This window comes from Tursiops truncatus, chromosome 7 (genome assembly GCF_011762595.2).
Source record: "Tursiops truncatus isolate mTurTru1 chromosome 7, mTurTru1.mat.Y, whole genome shotgun sequence".
NCBI lineage: Eukaryota > Metazoa > Chordata > Mammalia > Artiodactyla > Delphinidae > Tursiops > Tursiops truncatus.
This window is the reverse complement of record NC_047040.1, coordinates 11,805,189-11,826,972: the sequence shown is the minus strand read 5'-3', so window position 1 is coordinate 11,826,972 and position 21,784 is coordinate 11,805,189. Positions and strand designations below refer to the sequence as shown.

Below are 21,784 nucleotides of genomic sequence, written 5' to 3'. Positions count from 1 at the left end.
GTCTTATCTTAAGTATTTTTCTTCATTAATTTTGGTCTTAAATATAAAAAGAAGTGAGCTCAACCCCAGGGGCCAAGTGGTGCAGGGGTATTTGCTACGAGACAAGCATCTCCAAAAGGCTTACGGATCAGAACAAAATAGCAGTGTTTGAATGAACAAGAAGTGTGAGAGTGGGAGGCTCAGGGACCATATTTGAACCCAACTTAAAGGTGAGCACACCTGGATGGGATGACCGCTTCTAACCTCAGCTCAGATCTTAAAGAAAGTAATGTAATAGTTGGAATGAAAGGCAGAGCTAGCTAATACGTTCATCATTCATAATGTCCAGTTTCCTCATTGGTGCCAGTTTTGTGCTCAGAACGCTGCGTGAGTTCATTTCCGACAAGGGACGCCATGATTGCAATATTCCATCTATGGTTTCATCATAAACCTCCTTGCACCACAGGACTTTTTCACCAGAAAGGTAGGCTGCAGACTTCAAGCAAGGAAGACTCCTTGTGTCTAAGGCCTTTTAAACTTCACAGTTATAAAAAGGTAGACCCCACTGTTCTGGCATGAAGGAAGAGATTTTGTCCAAAAGTTGTAAAAATGTTTAGAATTAAAATTATTCTACAAGGTTTACAATGTATGGGGTACCAGTTATGGGTGAAGCACTATTTCAAGTGCTCTGCATATGGTGAGAATGCCTTGAATGCTCTCCAAACCTCTGCAAAGTAAATGTCATCATCCCTACGTTACAGGTGGTAAAACTATGCCTCCTAGAAGTTGACAATTTTCCCACGGTCTCCCAGTTAGTCAATGGGATTTCCAGGTTGGCCTAGGACTGTCTGGTTCCAACACTACAGCCCTTTTCTAGAACAAAAACTCATCACTCCACAACCACATAGAAAAAATTAAATGGCAGATTTCAACTGCATGGTCGTCTTTGGTGAAAATCTTTGATAATCGATTATGTTTTCATTGGAGGCTCAACATCTTAATGGAACACACTCAGTGGGCATAGTCTTCTTACCTGAAATACTATAGTGTAGTTCCCTAGAGAAGATATTTTGAGTTTATAATTTCCAAAGAGAAACACTCTTTTTAAATTTTTGGTTGAGGGTTTCTTTGTGTCATGAAGATCAACTCCACTGCTGGGGCAGAGAAGAGTAAAAATAGATTTCCCATTAGAAACAAAAAGTAGGAGTTGTTTGTCAGCCCGAAGGAAATTCTTTCATTCTTTTCCTGCTTTCGTTCTTTTTCTGCCAACAACTAAGCAACGCTCATCAGAGGGTGGGTCAGAGCCAACTTCATGTACAGGTAGAGTAGGTGGTTACCTATAAGAGATGCCTTCAGAGAGGTGAGGACGGGGGTCTTAATCCCAGGCCAGTCTTGAGAGCGACAGCCAACCAGGAACCCCATCTCCCAAAAACAAAGGAGAAAAAGTTTAGCTTTGATGAATGCATCCAGAATTAAAATTTTTCAGAAAATCTAGAAATAAGCTTTCTTCATTGCAAACATGCAAGTTTCGTGTCATTGTCAAAGTAAAGTTTTATTTTAAATACATAAAGGGACAAGGGACAAGTTCACCATTTTCCTTTGCAAGACTCAGTGCCTATAAAGCACTAAATCTGCTCTAAGTAAACTAAACATCTCCTACTAAACTTCTCTCCATATGGATACCTAAAACCCCACTATTAGCAATTAGTGTTGTCTCCACTCCAGAGAGACCCTGGGTCCCAAGAAAACATTTGGCAAAGGGGGTATACCCAACCTCAACCCACGTTTAGAGCTGAGGGGAGAAAGAAGCCGGGACAAACTTTACTGACCTACTATTTTGCCCTAGGCCAGTCCCTAATTCTATAAAATTTGCTAGGGCGTCATAAACATTATGAAATTCTGTGATTCTAAGAAACCATCTCTCTGTTTTGAATCTTTAAAGAATTCACTGGAAGTCACAGTCCCCCCTCCCCAGGAATAAAAAATACACACAGCTATACACGGGAAAAACAGTACATTCAATTTTAGAGTGTTGACAAATTTCTGAACCCCAGGGTAAGATCAGATAATTCTCCTATTTTATAAACAAAGAAGGAGCGAGCCAGAGAGAAGTGCTTTGCTCAAAGTCACTCAGTTAGTGGCAAAGCAAAGATGAGAGCTGAATTATTCCACAGTCACTAGAAGAAACATCCCCATCAGATTCCCATCTGTCAAACATTTCAGCAAACACAAATAGTAAGGTTACTCTATTCAGGAAGAAGTTTGTTTAGCTCAGCCAAACTTATTTTCTTTTTCAACAGATGAAGTAAACCAGATTCAGAGCTCTACTTTTTTTTTTTTTACATATGGGGCATGGGACCCTGATAACTGGAATAGTTGGTGTGTGGTAGTGATGAAAGGGGGATGTAAAATTAAAGGAACAATTTGAATTTAAACCAGAAACATCCCGCTGATGTAAAAAAACAAGTTAGCTATTTTAGATGCATCATTAACTTTTCCTCCTTGAATTTTATGATGGGATGGGGAAGGAGGGGGGCTGTGGTGTGTGTGTGTGTATATGAGTGGTATGATACGGGGTGTGTGTGTGTGTGTGTGTGTGTGTGTGTATTTGGCTGCCATCTTCTGTGAAAAGCAAATGGGAAGCTCTATTTAGTCGAGCTTCAAGAGGTTAATGAGAGACAGCTAAGGAGCACTTGCATCCCAACTTAACCAGAAGCCCCCAAAAGCAAAGCGTAGAGAAGAAAGTTAGACTGGGGAGGTGGGAGTGGGAGAGGGTACGGGTTGTGTCCAGCAATGGAACTGCGCCTTGAGAACTTTCCCCGTAGCTGCATAATTAAACATCTAATAATAGCAAAGGGAATATGTGGAAGCCAAAAACTTATTTTTAAATAGATTTATCATTCATCTATTAGCACCTGAAGGCTGAATAAAGGGAAGTCAGCAATTTAAAATAAACAAAACAAACAAAATAAATACAAAACAAAAAAGAGAATTTTCCACGTGGCATTTCTGACAACCCAGTGTCACAAAAGTATATCAGGATTTCAATGAACATGGATTTTTTATTTTTCCAGTTTCCATGTCTTTGAACCGTTAAACTCTGGAAGTAAAGGTTTGAAGTTCGAGAGAACTGAGTTGGAACCTTAACACTACACTTACCCACTGAGTGACTTAGACAGGTTCCCTTCTAGACCTTAGATTATTTTACTCTCTAAAATGGGGTTAGATGTAATAGCTACAAACCTTTGGGACGAAGGCACATGAGCTGATCCGTGACCAGCGACAGGCGTGTGGCGAAATGCTTGATAAACGTGAGCCGTGCGTGTTACTCGGGTTTTCGCTCTACCTGATCCAGGAGGCGTTCTCAATTCACGGGCAGGAGACTGGGGACCCAAGATTCTTGACTTTACGTGAGAATGAGTTGTACCATTGATAGGTAAAGATTCCGGCCAGCAGTAACCCTTTGAGACTGTCTGATGCTTTCTGGTCTCTTTGAAAGCTGGGTATGGGAGCCTTTCCACCTGGCCGCTCTGATTCCCTCATTCCAGCTTTCTGGTCCTTACAGCTGTCCCATTTCAACACTGTCCCTGTCTCCTACTCGCCACCGTGCTGACTCTCCAGGTCGACCTCAGCAACCCTCCAGGACAGGACTTCCCAATCTGCGCACACACTTCTCACACTGCATGCTGGGCCATGAGAGCACCTCAAACCTCGCCAGGAGAGGGGGCATTAAAGCCCTTTTAGAATCTGTTTTAATCAATCTGGTATAGATACAGTTTTAAAATAAAGTCACATTAAATGCGGGTGGAACAGAAATCCAGTTTTCTTACCCATAAAACAAGGGGTCCAGACACACAGATCTGAGATCACTTCCAGAACCTATACAGGAGTGCCAAGAACTGGGTCCTTGTGCCACATCATAGCATATAATAGTTCTCAAGTAATACCACGGGTGTGGTGAATGAATAAGTAGTGGGATTTTATAATTTAAAAATACCAAGGAATTGTGTTCCTATCCAATGACAATTTATAACAATGCTTTTTTTTTTAATCTAATAATCCTCAAATATGTTATCTTCGTCTCATAGGTTATCAGGTATTATCTTCCTGACCTGAATTCATGCTCTTGGCACTGTTTTCGTTCTTAGCACTGCAGCTGATGACGAGTTGGAGAAAGAGACTGGAAGAGGATGCCTGTTTACTGTCTCTCCTATTGGTCGAGGTCCTGCCTGCTGTTCTGAAGACTGACCACAGTCTACTTTGAACTTCTTTTGGAGTCTCTTAGGGAAACCCAACTTCTTTGAAAACAATAACTTTTAACTAATGATTTCTCCTTTTTTTTTGGCTGTTAATCTAGAAAAACTGAGGCAACAAAAGGAAAAAGTATCATCCGAGGTTTATTCTGCTTCAGCTCTGCGTGCCTAACGGTAAAAGTAGTTTAGTGTTAAAGAAGTCCTTTTAGCACTTCAAGGATCAGCTCCATAGGGATTCAGAGACAGTAATAAACTCCGTCCAACAGCGCTGTAATTGTGGCAAGAGCACTCCAGAAAGCCCCTTGAGCAGATGCAGGAGAATTTCAGAAGCCCAGGGCAAGGGTCTTTGCCTCATCCTAATTCTCTCTCTTAAAAAACATCTATTGGGCTTCCCTGGTGGCGCAGTGGTTGAGAGTCCGCCTGCCGATGCAGGGGACACGGGTTCGTGCCCCAGTCCGGGAAGATCCCACATGCCGCGGAGCGGCTGGGCCCATGAGCCATGGCTGCTGAGCCTGCGCGTCCGGAGCCTGTGCTCCGCAATGGGAGAGGCCACAACGGTGAGAGGCCCGCATACTACACACACTCAAAAAAAACCAGAAAAAACCAAACATCTATTATACGGCTGGGCAAACATTTTTATAAAGGATCAGATAGGAAGTGTAGTACTTTGGGGGCCATTTGTTTTTGTCACAATTACTCAGCACTGCTGTTGTAGTGCCATAGGCAATATATAAATGAATGAGCAGAGCTATGTTCCAATAAAACTTTATTTACAAAAACAGGCAGCCGGACTGGATTTGGCTCACAGGCCATAGCTGGCTGACCCCCGACTGACTGATCACGGAGTGTTGAGCTGTATGGTAATACCAGCACGTGGGGATTCACTAAGATTCTCACCCAGCCTCTCCCCACCCTTTTTTTCTTTGGCTGCACCGTGCGGCATGTGGGATCTTAGTTCCCCCACCAGGGATCGAAACTGTGCCCCCTGCATTGGGAGTGCTGGTTCCTAACCACTGGACTGCCAGGGAAGTCCCAGACCCCCCTTTTTTAAAACAATATTTTGTTTTCTTTTTCATTATGAAAATGAGACATGATCATTATAAAAACTTACAGAAAAATAGAAAAGATAAAATAAAAATGATGCAAGAGGGAGGAGATATGGGGATGTATGTATATGTATAGCTGATTCACTTTGTTATACAGCAGAAACTAACACACCACTGTAAAGCAGTTATACTCCAATAAGGATGTTAAAAAAAAAGCATCCATCAAACATACCACTTTTTAATATTTTGAGATATTTTGTTTTGTTTGGGATTTTGTTTGGTAGAATCAAGATAATGCTGTATTTACAGTAAGTGCAAATTTACCTAATTCTCGCATTTATGCTAATTCCTATGTAAGTTTAGACTAATTTTACTAATTTCTACTTTATAGATTAGTTTTTCAGGAGCCATGAGCAACTCTAGTGATATCACTTCTCTCACATTTACAGTTAGAGGTTGTGGTGCTTGAGATTTGGAGCAACTTACACAGAGAAGGGAGTGGAAAGGATACTGCCTACTGACTGCCAGTAACACGTTCCAGTAAGGTCAGTGTGTAGAACAGCCCCGCAGAGAAGGAGTGTGTGTGTGTGTGTGTGTGTGTGTGTGTGTGTGCACGCGCACGCACACGCGGGCGCGTGTGTGTTTTGGGGAAACAACTTGTTACTAATATCGTTTCCTGAGGCCCCTGTTAAAATCTCTATGTCATAATAAGCCTGTCAGGAAATTCTGTAGAGGTAGTGTACAGTCCAAGGTTTGAGAAGCACTGTGGGTTCACGGGGTTCAGGACATGCCACCCCCAAATACAGCCCTTTGGCATACTGAATATTTTAAGCTGAAGGAGTTTGAGAAGACAGCAGCAACAGGAAGGTCACTCTGACCTTCTCTCGCTGTCCGCCCCTGAGACAGGTCATAAAACCCTCATGTGAGAGGTGCCCTCCCTACACTCAGGAAAGGAGCATCCTTATCTCCAAAGACAAAGCGACGCCGAGAAGAATGCAAACAGACAGGACTTGCTAATTTTCCCCCAGTTCAGTATGCTAACCTCACACTCCTTAACCTATCATATTCCTCCACGAGGGTCCGCGCTCCATCAAACCCAGCACAAAAATACTCGGCTAGCTGTTCCTTCAGGTCCTTAGGAAGGCTCCGTGTCATGTAAAAACGCATATGTATAAATTTATATGCTTTTCTCTTGTTAATTTGTCTTTGTCAGTTTAATGTTCAGACCCAGCCAGGGACCTTAAGAGAGTCAAGGAAAAACTTTCCCTCCCCTGCAGGGTATATGAGAGAGGGGATTCCTATATTGAGGAAGCTTTGACCATTCTCTCACTTCAGGTCAGGACTCTCTCTAGCTCAGATGACCCCACTTTTTCTCCTATTGTCCATCTTGGTCATTTATCTAATCATCAGTTTCCACACCAGGGAAGGTAAGGAGTTCTGATTTAATGAGTTTACAGGAGGCAATATATAGAAGCTGATGCCTAAAAATACAGGTGCTTGGATATCTTTGTGGCTTTCACATCTCACCTACTGTCCTGCTATGTTCCTAAAATAAAGTTCTCTCTATTGTGTTGCTGAAGAGGGGTGAACTTCTTGAGGGAACAAATGGGGAATCACAAAAAGACTTTGGACAGGAATGAACTAAGCTAGACACAAAGATAAAGAACGGAAATAAGTGTAATAAGGGTCTGTTACTGGGTAGGGTAAAAATGATAAGTTGGAGAGAGGTTTCCTCTCTGGCTCATGTGAGATCATATTTACTCAGCAAGTTAGTAATACAGGGAAGCTGTAGTGATAGTGTTTTTAATGTAGAGAATTTAATTTTTTAAAGAATTTGGAAACCAGAGACTTGCAGTGGCATTGATGGGAATACAAGCTTAGCCATCAAGCAGTCCACGGGTGAGAGGCTGCTGCATCCCATAGTATCCCTTGACCATAGTCATGCCCCTTCTCTCTTCTGCTTGCCTGTCTGGGGAATACAGAAATGATAGATGATAGTATCTACCTCTGGGTTGCTGAAAGGATAAAATGAGATAACCGCTGTACATCCTGGTGACTCATCTAGAATAAATGCAGAATAAATGCTGCTCTTGTTTATTATAGAATCAGTGAGGTAATTACAAATTCTCCTTGCCTGTTCGTTCTTGCAGGCATTTTATTGACATTTTACTTGCCATAGTTTGTTTCTGTATATGTGTAAAGATAATAAGACAATTATGCTATAAATTGCACCATTAATTCACTCCAACTAGACTTCCCTCAAATTTATACTAATTAGTGATGTTTACTTGTAATTTCAATAGACGTTAGAGTGATGTTTGCTTTGCAATACCACTGGCAGGGAAAAAATCAGTTTTGTTTTTTTAAAGAATAAATGGAGAAAGCTAATATAAAGTGAAGATGAAATAATGACTTCAAGCATTTATTCAATCATGTTGCATGCTACTTCTTAACAATAAAAATTTCATTTACTATGCGTGCCAGGTAGAAGGAAGACGGGCCTGGTGCACCAAATAAGGATAAGGAAAGACAGAAAACTCCGTCTTGTCACTCTCGTGGAGCGCCATGCTCGTTAAAAGTAAATAAATTAAAAAAATTAATCTCGAATCTGTTTCCAAAATGTTCAGTAATTTGAGTCTACCCTAACAAACATAGGCCACGTCAATCATCTATTTAAACTGTTTAAGCAAGAAAGCTCAATTTGGGAGGAATGGGGGAGTTGCCTGTTTGTTTATTGGCAACGGGGTTTATTATTTTCAAAAATCATTGGTGTTCTATCCATTCCAGCGGTGAAACGATCCAAAAGGCTCCCCTTGCACAGAAATCTGAATTTTCCAAACGTGCCAACCACAAGAGTCACCTGTTTAGACATACTTTCCCAGACAGCTCGAGGAAATCAGCATGTCGAGTAAGTGGCTCTAGTCATCAGACAAGTTTGGGCAACACTTCCCTGCAGCGGTTCTCAGCCCTGACCTGTACTGGAGTCTCCTGGAGAAGATAAAAAGCAGCGGCAGCAACAACAGATGCCCAGCCCCCTTCCCAGACAAAGTAAATCAGCCTCTCTGGAGTTGGCCTGGCCACGGATGAAAAATTTTCAAAAGCTACCCAGACGATGCTAACCATCTCAGACCCCGTCCAGAGGTCCCCTCCAAGGCAACCTGCATCACAAGAGCTTCGTCGAAGGTTGACAAGGCTCTTCTAGTGCCTCTCAACAGAACACATACCTTTCCACCCCAGGGAGGATAGATGTTTGCTCCCCTCTCTCTCTTCCCGTCACACCACCACCACCAAAAGCAACTCACAATCTTGTCAGAGGTCTTTTTCTTTATATTCTTGGCCATTGGAAGCCAAGTGAAGAGGGACAGGATGAGGTAAACCTATCCATTCCAAAATCATTCATTAAAGTATGTTAAATAGTGTCACACTGCTCTTACCCAATCAAATGCCCCGGAAAACTTGAATTGGCAGTTTCTGTTTCATGTCCCATAATCAAAAACATGAAGGATCACTAGCGTTCGCGTCCGTGAATTCATTTAGACAGTTTTCTTTAATTAACGATGAAGACACTACAGTTCTAAGTACCAGACAGAATCGGGGAGGGGGGGGGGGGACTGAAAATAAGCATAACACTATAAAGAAAACTTGGGAAAAGTGAATCTAAATAAAAATATATACCTGGCCTGGTATCCATTACATATATACATAATACATATGTTATACACATATATACAATAAATGATTTGGTAGCGATACAGACCATGCATTGGTCCTTCTGAACACAGATGAAGTAGCACCGTAAGCAGCACCACCATCTTAAGATGATAAACCAAACTGCACATACATGAAACGAAAAAATATATATGTATTTAATTTGGCCCACCCTGTAGCCAAGACGTGTAAGGAAAGAACCTTGTAAGAAAAATGGTTCCGGGAACTACATTCTTAAGCCAATAGCGAAGTTCTAAAAAGAAAAAAAAAAAAAAGCACTAAAGATGTCTATACAAATACAGACAAGTTTTCCTGTGTACTGAATCTGTCCTATCGTGTGGCATATTGGTTAACACTGGAGAAATTAACAACAAAAACAAAGGGAGAGATTTAAACGCCAGGTGAATAGCCAAAGTCTATAATACCAGATCCCTTGGTGTATACATCACAGATGCCAGCATCAATGAACTAGGAAAGGAAGACCACTCTCCAGCTATGCCCTATGTTTTTCTAATCGTATTAGCTAATTCTAAGCTCTTGATTACTGATAAATTTCATTAAGAGTAGGTTAAACACCTCCAACATCATTCCACCACTTCCCAGTACCTAATCTAATGCTCTGGTTACAAGTAGGGAAGGAATCCAGTATGCCATCTGACCCACACCTTCTCTATCCATCCTTAGGAGACTGATTTACAGAGCTATAGAAGGACCCCCATGATCTTCTCTGACTTGGCTTTGGAAATGACCAGCGGCACCAAGTGTTTAACCCCTTGATGTCTACTGACCACAAGGCTCTCTTTGCCCTCCATGACTAAGCTCACAGAGTGGAGGTCGTTGTCTTACATCTGGCAAGGTCATATTTCCTCACATCCCTAGAAGTGTATGCTTCTTCCTTTCCAATTTCTCAGCAGTCTATATAAATGCAGCATTCATACTGCAACTAACATACATGAGGTCCTAGGAACACTTACTCCCCTGTCAAGTCCTTGCAAAGGAGCAGGTTTCTATCTGGTCTCTATCCATTCTCCTTCCCATGCCTTCCAGAGGGTCCTGTCTCTCCCCAGTCAAGGTCTTAATTACTGCAGTGTTTCTGGTTTCCATGCCTCCTTGTGTGACGGACTGACCTACAGAGCCCTGACAAAGCAGTTGGAACGTTGCACATGAATCTCATTTTTCGTGGTTCTGTTATCAGTGGATGATGAGCTCCCCTCCCCCATTTTGAAACCATCTGCAGTGAGTAAAAATGAAAGTTTTCAACTACACGGCGTATGGCATTCAGGATGCAAGATTGAACAAAACAGGGCCTCAGTATTGTCAAATACTGTTTCTTATAGTTTAGTAAAGCTGTTTAATACTTTAAATGTCTCAGATTTAAAAGACAGCTAGGAGGCAAGCGTCAGCGCAAGAAAAGTTAAAAATCTCTACTTCTGGCTAGATGATTTTTTAGAAAATCCATTTTTGCAGTCAACGTAGATTAGTCAAGAGAGTCCCTGACCTTTGAAAGTTAGCGAGAAACAGCCACAGATGTAACATCGGCCCTGAATTGTCATTATTGACTCAGGTGGTTGATCATTAATGGATTCTCTTCACTTTTAGCTGGTTCTAGGACTTTTATTTTCTTTTGCTCAGAATAAAGATATCATCAAAGTCATGGAACATATTTGTTCTTTCCACAAAGGAGAATTTTAAAACTCTGCCTAAGTCTCTAAGAAAGAACACTGTAAAAGGTTGGTCTCATGAAGAAAAGCCACTAACTTACAGGTTAACCAGAGGCCACCAGAAGTCCCATTCATGTAAGCCTTTGGCTGGCCTACAAATACTTTGAAATGGATAAAAGCCAAGTCTCCTGAATAGGAGCTGAACACAAGGACTTAGCAGCTAAAGGTCAACCCCTCATGTAGACAGAGCAAGAGTTTTTGCCTCAAATACCAGCAACTTCCAGTTTTTTAAATGGGCGAAGTTTGATACCACCGGAAAACCCAGCTCAGGGACCACTAGAAGCAGCTTAAATAAGAACGCCTACCTTGATACTGTTTGACTCAACAAAACGTCAGTGAAACAGAAACCAAGAGATGGCTTTTTCCAGTCCGGTTCATTTCTTGTTCTCACCCAGAAAATGTGTTAACCCCACAGGCAGAGGTATCTTGGTAATACATATGCAAAGTTTAGGTTCCTTGAGAAATAATAACTACCTTTACAGGAAAATGGGTGGGACTGACTTTGTTCATTGATTTCTCCTTAATTACTTACGTCTTCAACGGAAGAGAGTGGACAGCTTGTCTCCTTCCTACACAAGCAAGAGTATGAGTCAAAATACTTGAAAAATGAAAGTTAGACTAAGAAAGTCTTTTTTATAAAGAGTAAAAAAAAACAACAAAAAACTTTCATATCAAATTTTTAAAATCGGTAGTGTTCTCTCCTAACAGGAAGTGATGTCATTCGGTAAGTTCCTTGAAAACAATGGATTCTTATGACTACAGACCTATTTATCTTAGAAATTGATGAGCATGCAAACGATTAGAATCTGCAACAATGAACATTGTACAAGAGTCTGTGAGGTACATGCCATCCGTCTGAGTTAACAGTAACACAGGCCTCAGCAGGGTGAGGGGTTCCATTGATCTCCACTCCCTTTTGAGTAGAGCAGGGGGTACCTGACCCATTGATGAGCAGCCACTGCAATGGCCCCCAACCCTGGCCCCTTCCTGGCAGCCCCTCTCCCCCCCAGGGGGATCAACCCTTCAGTGAAAGAAAATGTTGCTCCTCTCAATAGCAGGGCCGGGACCTCCTGAGGGAGAGTTTACATGGACTCCGGGGGAGTCTGATACTAGCCTTAATTCACCGAACCTTTAGGAAGTTTCCTGGTCAAAGATTCAAAACTCTGTAGGCAATTTCTTGAAGTACGTCCATTGCCATTTCTTTTTCACAGGGAAAAATTCCAAGATGTGTGTACTTTCCAAACAAGAAAAGGATTAACATTTTCACTGCTGGCTAGATGTTTCCATAGCAGGTCATTATGCTTTGATGTGCTCTCTGTGCCCTGGGTTTATTAACTAATCACGCATAGGCCAGTAGCCACCAGGGCAAATGGACCAAATTACATTCAGTTAAACAATGTAACACTGGACATTCTCAGAAAACATGAGATAAGAGTCTTAAGGAAAGTGACATGTAGCCCTGGTCATGATAAAAAAAACACGTTCTGGAATTTTAATTTCTGGTTAGAAATGAAAGAAAAGTATTCACTTGTCTTACATCTTTCTAGAGACAGTGCAGGAAATGAAAGATCCTAACGTGTGCAACAGAAAAAAAAAAATGGTGGCAATGGAACAGGAAGCTTACAGAAGTGGGGGAGGGGAGAAGAAAAGATCAACAGTCTCTAGTTTATTATGAATAGAAAGAAATTTCCAGAATTTACAAACACCCACATTGTTCATTCCAAAGAGAGCTTTTGATTCGAAGGGATCACCCATGTCGCCTCCTCTTTACAGTATATACAATGGAAGACACTGAATGCCTTTTCTTGTAATTTTGCTTCCATTCAATTGCCAATTTTAAGCTGACACTTGAAAATACCCAGTAGAATATACCCTTCTTCAGTTTAATTAACATGGCCTATTGCCTTACAGAAAAAAAAAAATACGAAATTAAGATCAGCTCTTGAAAGGATCTCAGCTCAACATCAGGGCTATATTACAAGAGATAGTATCAGCAAATAGAACTATACAATTGAGAACCATCTATGGCACTATGATTCTTATTATATTACTTTTCTGAATTACAATCTTAAAACAAGGATCGTACCCTATTCTACTCTTGTTAGCCTTGTTTTAAGCATTTGCTCCACTCTTTACAACAGAACATTGTATACCTCAGTTCCACATCCCAAAAAAAGATGTGCTGTAAGAAAAGTTACATTTTAATTAAAAAAATTACACTTATAAATCAAAAACCTATGTTAAATATTTAATACTCTCTCCACCCAAAGCAAACAGTTCCGTATGAAATAATTTACAATGATGCTCTGTCGTACACGGTTTCAGCAGCAGATGAAATGTGTCTTGTAAATGCAATGAGCGTAAACCCATTCTCTTGTGGCACGGTGGGGGGCACATCAGCTCATGTGGCCAGCTAAGTCCTTAAGGTCGAAGATGAAGTTTATGCAGACTCATTGTTCTGGTGTCACAGTGCTTTTTTCTTGGCACGATATAGAACGTGCAGTTCAGTCAACAAACTCCTGAGGATTGTGTAAAGTAAACAAACTGAAATGGGTGCATCGTACCATCTACTGAGGAGGAAGATGTGAGGTCCTGGTTGTGAATCATGAAATATTTAGAGTCTGGGTACCCATGAGTTAAAGGAGGATTTGCTGAGGTCATTTAGGTCTTCATTCTGAAAAGGAAAACGAAAGAATTCGTCACCATGGGCATCTCAAAACGCACGTTTGATAGCTTTTTAGGGTTCTTCTTTTAAAAGGGGCAGCACCTTTTAAAAGGGGCAGCTTCAGATAAACTGAAGCTCCAGGCATAAGCAGTACTGAGGACTTCAGTACAATCAACAAACTGTACTTAACTTTCTTTCAAAATGCAAGAGTCTAAAGCAATCACAAACTCAAAATAGTCAATATTAAGTCAGTAAACCAATCGATGTGATTTGGAGGTTTCAGAAGTTTAGCAATACGAAACACTTTGATGTTCTTATGATCAAAACAAAAATGCCCACTGCAGCATTTGTGTAAAACAACTACAAAATATGCTAAGCAGGTTACAGTCAGGCCAGGCTTAATCTTCTTTTGGTTAAAAGTCAACTACAGACTTTAGAATTTGAAGTTGCAGGGTTTAACATTACAAAATCTGAAATCGGTTTTTAACCTGACATCGGTTTTTAACCTGACATCGGTTGACAGGAGAATTTTAGATGCAAAAGGAGATCCAAGCAAAAGAGACCTAGTTAACCATTAACTAAAGAAAGGGGTTCCGATTTAGGTCTAACAGAAATAAGTTATTCTGGCAGAAATACAACATTTCTTCTATGCAATTTAAAAAGTCAAACCTCAAGGGGTGCTTCCCATTCCCCTCCAGAGAGGAGACACCTTTTCAACCTCAAAAGCCTCTTTTGTTCTCAAGTCTTAACATTAGATAATCCTTCTGAGGTCCCCATTTTTCATGCATCCAAAAGGTATCTATAAACATCAATATTCATAGAATGTCCTGAGCAGTAGATGGCACAGAGTAGCTAATCAACATACCTGTTGAATGAGTAAATGGTTGCATTAAGTACTGTGGAGGATACAAAGGTGAATTCTGCTATAGGCTCTGCTTTCTAGAAATTCTAGCAAGGAAGGTAAGCTTCACTTACAGACAGACGGAATGCAAAGTAGAAACAGGGTGAATACCATGATAGAGGCACATAAGCAAAAAGCTCTGGAGGTATGGAGGTGGGAAGGACACTTCTAGCTAGGAGAGGAATGGAAGCACCTCGTTGACACACTCGGCTTGGTTTGGCAGAAATGGAATAGTTTGGGGATGTGGAAACAGGGATGGTGTTTCAGTGTTGCATCTCCAGAGCCCAGCACAAGGGCTGGTACCTAGCAGGAACTCACTAAATATGAGCATAACGAATGAAAGGGACAAGGCACACTTCCCACTGGGGGCGCAGGACAAAACGAGACCCCGTGGGATGAGAGCCCAGCCCTGGACAGGCCAAGGGAGGAATGTGATTTTGTCGGAGGAACCTTGAAGGACAGGCCGAGACGTCTTTAAATAAGTGAAGGGACCACAAGGACATGCTTTGTGATATGATCAACACGCAAGCAGTAACGATCCAGGTCAGCCACAAGGACAGCGATAGTCTAGAAAATCCACACGAGGTAAATGTTGACCAACGTCACTTTTTCTTTTCTCTGCCTCTCCTCTTTGGAGGAGAGTATGGCTGGGACCAGCCAGCATTCACCATGTACAGAATGGCTTTCAGGGAGGTTGAAATTTGCCAGATGAGGACTCAGTTTTACCAGGAGATTTCTGTTCATTTCACAGTCTTAACTCCGCCCCTAAATGACAGAGAAAGTCTATTTTTCTACTTACAAATAAAGCCTTGACATGGAGACACCAAGGTAAAAAAAACAAACAAAAAAAAGCACTCCAGGCTTATCTCTTTAATTGCCAGAGAAACAGGATTTACTGTGAAAGCTACAAGGGAAAGAAAACCTGGCCTTTCAAAACTGTACTTTCAAGTTTCTCCTGAATTCATACTGCAATCTACCAAAATGTTCCTACCGGGATATCTACATACAGCTTAACACAGCTTCATACATCCTGGCCTGAAATTAAGTAGGAAGGCCATAGTTTATTACAAAGGCTTGAGACAAACAAACCAACCACCAATTTATGTAAAATGGGGGAAAAGTTAAGGGTGCACAATGTGCTTTTCATCTTACATCTGGCTCTCATCCAGAACAGCTGAATGAACAGCTTAGCACAGGAACAAACTATATCCAGTTGTGTCATCACATGTGCCAACCTGCATGGATGCAGAAAGGCAGAAATGGGGGGCCCTTCGAGGAGAGAAAAAAAAAAAATGGCTTCGCCAGATGCTGAAATCTATTGCTTTGGGCCACTCAGAAGCCATCCTTGTAATTTTCCACAAGTAGTATGTTCAAAGAGCAGGAAATAAAAGGATATAACAATTCCTTCATATATCTTCCACTCCAAAATCTCGGCATACTACTTTTCAAAGCCTTTATCGTAAATCCTGATCAACGTATGTCTCAGCCACTAACGCTACCTACCGGCACCATCAACTTAGGAGTCTAGCAAAAAGTTAAAGTGGGAAAGTGGTAGGCAAGGCTGACATAGAGGAAATGGGAACAGAAGCTACAAACAGACGATAGAGGCCTGGAAAAATTTAAAGAGAGAGTCTGAAGTTCACAACTGTTTATCTTTGTGCAAGGGTGTGTGTATGTGTATGTGTGTGTCTGTACATAAAGTTTAGCTACTGAGTAAACGACAAAGATTTTTAACAGACATCCTCAGTGAGGACTCTTCCTTCCTGCAGCCACCTTGGTGTCTGCATACTTATTCCAATCATGTAGCCATTGTTCGAAGCATTTTTGGAATGCCTTCCTCAAGTCCCATTTCTTTCTTGCAACTGCCTTCTCAGCCTTGGGCGTATTCTTCTGAATGGTCTCTATAGCAGCCAGTTTGGCCATCCGAGGGCACATTTGATCTTTGGAGACAGCCAAAAAGCTTTGAGAGCCAAATACGGTGAGTAAAAGAGCTGATTAAGCTGGATAATGGTTCGCAGCGAGGTATTATCGAAAGCCAAAGAACTCCAAACACTGAAGTTCCAAAACCATAGCTGTTTACCATTGCTGTAATGAGTTTGGTCGGAAAGGAACTCTCCTAACACTACACACAGACCTTAGCAGATGCCTCCTGGGACTTCAGTTCATCTGTCTATATGCCCGCCTCCACACACTTGAAATGAAGAAGGGCTGCGCTTGAATGAAACAACTTACTTGAAGAAGGGCAACCGTGTATATTTGTTTGCATGCAATATAATCGCTATTCATACATCTTTGTAACTTGGGAATATGTAAAAAAAAAAAAAAGCAATACTAGCCTCCCACAGTCATTAAATGCAATAAACATCTGTTGAGTGACAAATTAAAAAAATATACAACGATAAAGGCTGTAACGCACGTGCTGAAAAAGAAGACATGGGTAATGTGTGTTGAATGCACGTTATATCTACAACTCCAATCGACTCACAACCAACCATATGAGGCAAATATTGCTACGATGTTTTACAAAAACTCATCTGTAGCTCTCATAAACTGGAAACGGAAAAAGCAAAACATATCCTTGGAGAAGAGCTGTGCAAATATCAAATGGTGATGTTCCTGTTATACATTCTCTCTAGTTACATCACTGGGGAATAACTTCTGAACCCAGAAATACGATGCACCTGTCACAAGATTTAGTAGCAGGAAATTACATTTTGACAAAATTTCATCACCACATCAGCATCTACGGTCCGCATGTGTCTTCTCACAGGATAAAACCCACCTAATCCTGTTGCCAGTAATGAAAAATGTAATTTTTAAAGCATTATCAAATAAGTCAACACTTGGGCAATGCTGCTTGAGACCTATGGATTATTGCACTATTGTATCCAGCAGGAATTTACATCTTCTGGACTCGACCCACTTAAACTATGCCGGCTAGAGCTGAAAAACAAAGCTTCCGCTTCCCTTCACACTATCTCAGCCTACTGATTTGTCTCCACTGAGTAAGCTGCTGAAAACAGCATAAGGTTATGATATAAGTACAAGAGAAGGATCCACACCCTTTCAGCAATGCATTTTTAGCCAAACCCATTGGCTAAAAGTTTTTATCTTGTATTTAAATGCCTTGAAACTTCCTGTCAATTTGTTGAGCTAAGCCCAACATAGTTAAAATACCTGGTTAGAACGTTACTAGCGGTTTCTGCTTTTACTAAGGAGATGGGAGTATAATATTGTAAGTTGTTGGCTGTTGTAGGAAAATGTAGCCAGAAAGAAACTCTTCCTTATCCAACTATGCTTGAAAAAAAAAGTAACTATAGTAATGACTTTTCTTCAATGGAGATCATTGTTTGAGATCTTATATTGTAGATTCAACTAGAAAAATTCATATAAATAAATTCCTCCACTTGAAGAAATGTGTCAAAACTGCACATTTCTCTTTCTCTTAACATAAACAGCTGTGACTTAAAAATAAAAATCTTGAGCGTAATATAGAAAATTTATGAGACAGTAAATGTAAAGGAGTAAACATATAATTCATTATGAACATTATAATTCCTGTCACCCAAGGAACACCACTATTCAGCTATGGTTCTGATTTCATTATTTACTTAAAGGATTTGAACTTTTAATATTCCATATTTAATGTCAAAAATATGTTAAGTTGCGAGGAAATAATGTTTTAATCACATTTAGATCTTTCCCATTCTGAAAAATCTGTGATGAGAACATAGAATGTTAACCAACGTTTTAAACCTTCTTGGTATTCTACCCTTTCCCATCCTCCCAATTCACTGTGTATGGGGAGAAGTATGACAATTTGAAAGCAGAAAGAAACCCCTCTGGCTTCCTGGGTTTGGTTTCCAAAAGCCTAAGTCCTTAAGGGAGCGGCACAGGCAAAGTATTCAGAAGAGCCAGGAGGGTGGGGGGAGACTACTCTCGGAGGAGAAAAAGGTTACCTTTGGCTGGGATCAGAGGGAGAAAAAAGGTGGAAGGGATGTGAGAGCAGAGAGGTGGGTAGGGAGCTCTGCACCTTGCAGGATGCTGAACACAGCACCTGTGACATCTTCCCATATCCTGTCTTCCCAGGTCTGTTGATTTCTCAGTTCGCACAGTTATATTCAACTGTGTACCCCTAACCATGAACACAGTTCATTTCCTCAGCTACCTCATTGATGCTACTGTAGTTAATTCACGGTACCGCTAACTTAGAGCTGATCAAGTCTTCCAGAATGCTTACCTATAACACCGTATAACATACTGCGAAAGTACCCTGTTTTTAAGCGTACCTGAAATCTGAAAAACAGGCCCAGTATTTTTTTTTAAATCATCAGTATCAAATACATTTATAGTCCTGGTAGTGTGTAGGTGTTCCTTATTTTACCATTCACCATGCAATCTCCGATAGATAAACGAAAGCATGGATGCATCTGACGGAATGTGAAACCCCTTACGAAAGGAATTTCCTGACTTAGAGCTTGGGTTCTACCATGTGGGTTTGATGGCAGCATCTAGGGAGGAAGCAGCATTACCAGCCCAGCTCTGTTAGCTACGGTAATCACCCAAAGAAAAGAAAGTTAAATCCAGAGAGCTTGAAATTTGGGCCAAGGGGAACATTTCTCTGCTCTTCACAAGGTACGGCTGGGAGGTATGGGGGCAAGCTGAGACTTTGGGAAAGGACAGATCTAAGTAGTGAAAAAGGCTTCTGTTTTAAAGCCTTCAGACCATAATCACCAAAAAGAAAAAAATCAAGTTAGGATTGAACTAAAGAAGTCAAGTTAGAGATAAGACCCAAGATGTTTGCTACTTTATGTTGAAAGGAGAAAGCCGTTTTTAGCTAAAGGAAGGAAACCAACATCTTAGGCCAGAATTGAGCTGGAAAAGACTTGGTTTCATGGTCTTAAATGGCAAAGGGTAACCGATCGGCCAAGCCAGAGCTTTTTAATGGAGCTGCTTAAATAGCAGTTTTGCCTGGTGCGAGTCACATGGGGGAGGGCTGGTGAAAATAACAAGGTTGCTGGCCAGCCCTTGCAGAGCGCAGAGTTGCCAAGGAAGGCTATTCGGGGAGAGTTGCCAACATGTGAGAGGCCATCTCGCTCCAGTTCCCCTTTTGTCCCAGGGAAAGACCTTCTGGCAGGGCTGGTGACTTCAGGAGACCACCAGTGAAGACAGGCACACATATTACGCAAAGGAAAGAAGACAGGGAGGGCGACCGTCACGCCTGTGGGCTCCCGATGTGGTCCAGCGGGGGGGGCGGGCTGTCAGCGCCGTGGATTTCTCCTTCCCCAACAGCAAAGGGCAGAGGGAGGAGGGTCTGGAAACTTTTCCAGAGTTAGGGATTTATGGAGAAGATAGATTTAAACAGCAACAACATATGGTTCTCAACAATGAAAAGTATTCCGTCAACGATCTATTAAGGAAATCTGAATAAACATTTAGAAATCTTTTAAGCCAAAGAATATACACTTCAGTTATTGCCCATTCTTTTCAGTAAAGACAGAGCATGCTGATAAGGCAAAAGGTAATTAAAAGATAAAGCAAGTGGGGGTCAATACCATAACGGTCTCCCCCCAAAATGTAAATCCAAATGTCTCAGATCTCTCTTCTGCCCAAATTCTAACAAGTCCCCACATACATGATCGTCAAGGTAGAGGAACTCAGAAAAGCAATCCCCCTAACATTTCACGTCAGACCACATGTGCTGGGAGACGGGAAGCTTTCATTTTAACAGAGCTCAACCAAAATAAACCTGTTGCTTGAAGGCATGAAAATAACAGGACACCATCTTCCCTACCTGAGGAGACAAGTCATAAAAGTCACTCCTTCTCCTGCCTTCGTGGGAGCTAATTCTGCAGTTATTCCTGCCTCCCAGGAAGTACCATCCCAGCTCTGAGGTTTATATTGTAATTTCACATTGGTTTTTTTCTTTTTTTTGCGATGTTCAGAAATACAGGACATAGGTTTTGTCTGTCTGGCTCTGATATCAAACTACTAGACTTAAATGAAAATCACGGCTTCGTTTACAACATGGTGTTTGCAATACCGTTTCCGCAATTAGGCAAAAGGAGAAGCAAGCAGACCTAGTCCCCTTGCCTTTACTTTTTCTGTTAAATACTTCATAGAGGTCGCATTCTTTGCCCACTCCCCGGAGTCATCTCATAAATTGAAGGAAGCAAGTGCCTGACTTTACCTTCTAGTAATTGTCCGGCTGCTCAATTGACTCTCATCTACCATCATCAGCTTTTCTGTAACAGCCCAGGAACCAGAGCACAGAACAAGTGTTCTCACAGACAGCCCTACCGTCTGCAGAGGGCAGAGGCAAGGATCATTAACGCCACTGACATCACTTTTGGCAGCTGGAGAAAAGGGAAAACCCGTGTTTAATTTATTTCCTAGTTACTGCAAGTTTTAGTCGGAGTCCCCGATAATACAGGTTGTGGTTGACTTTATGGAAGAGGCTGGTAATGCAAGAAAAATGTACTGAACTGAACAAGCATCTTTCAAAGGAACCAAGAGGTACCTCAGCCATGTGGCCCTGATCTCCTTCCTGTAGGTGTTTTGGTCATTAAACTGGCCTAACACAGGACAGGGCCATTCCCAGCTGTTCATAAGAAGGTCAAGCTCAGAAGGAAACTTTCCCTACTACACACCTCTAATTAACATCTCCTTAAACGCATCAGCATAAATCACAAACAAAAAGGTTTTAGCCTTTGTCTGTCTTCTTGCTTTGAGTATACCAAGGGGGAATGTTGGGCAGAATTTCATCTGGGTTTCTGTGAAGTTAAGCGAGCTGTTCCCCCCCTTTTTTTTCTTAAGCAGTCTAAATCATGAAAGAATGCTCTCTGAAACCAACTGAAACAGATCATAAATATATAAGTATATGTCAGCGTATTTCAAATGTATTCAACCCACAATTCTCATTCATTTTACCTTAAGAATTCTTGTTAAAGACATGCAAGGCATAAAGATCTCTGGGCTACGAGAGCAATAATTAAACAAAAGTCAATGTGAGGGAGGATGAAAAACTGGACCATCCACCTTAGACTACAGAAGGCCAGAGGTTCTAAAATAATTGGCTTACTTTAAAGATGAGCATCGTGTTGCTTACAATAAAGTAACAGAATAAATGTGTTTCCCTTGGGTTGCCACTACCTGAGTGATACGTGAGTAACCTGTAAGCAATTTTGAATTCTAAAATGTAATTTAGGAAACCCCGTCCAGGCAGGTTATTTTGAGAATGAAGATAGAGCCATTACATAGCTGCTAATGCTTTTTAAAGACTGATCAATTTTAACTCAGGGCTTATTTCCAAGTTTTTAAAAAAGACTGACAATGTACATTATCTCTACTCTCGTTACCCTTCTCTCTGTCATTTTGGGAAAGTTACCAACCCTCCTAAATCGCAATCTTTTCACCTGTAACATGGGGCTAACGGTGCCCATTCCAGAGGGTTATCACTGAGGTACAATGAGATAATACATGAAAAGGTCTCGTCATTGTGTTTCACACAT

At 41.3% G+C, this 21,784-nt stretch overlaps 1 protein-coding gene across 2 annotated transcripts in view; it reads right to left on the bottom strand.

Annotated features, from left to right (window-relative positions):
- IRS1 (insulin receptor substrate 1) overlaps window positions 1-21,784 on the bottom strand; it is a 78,447-nt gene that overhangs the window by 4,276 nt on the left and 52,387 nt on the right. The window contains exon 2 of one of the 2 annotated variants that reach the window (XM_019923583.3): window positions 12,171-13,381. The exons of the other annotated variant lie outside the window; for it this stretch is intronic. The gene's annotated coding sequence lies outside the window, so the exon portion shown is untranslated. Of the gene's footprint in view, window positions 1-12,170; window positions 13,382-21,784 lie in introns of those variants that run through there. 2 annotated transcript variants of the gene reach the window in all.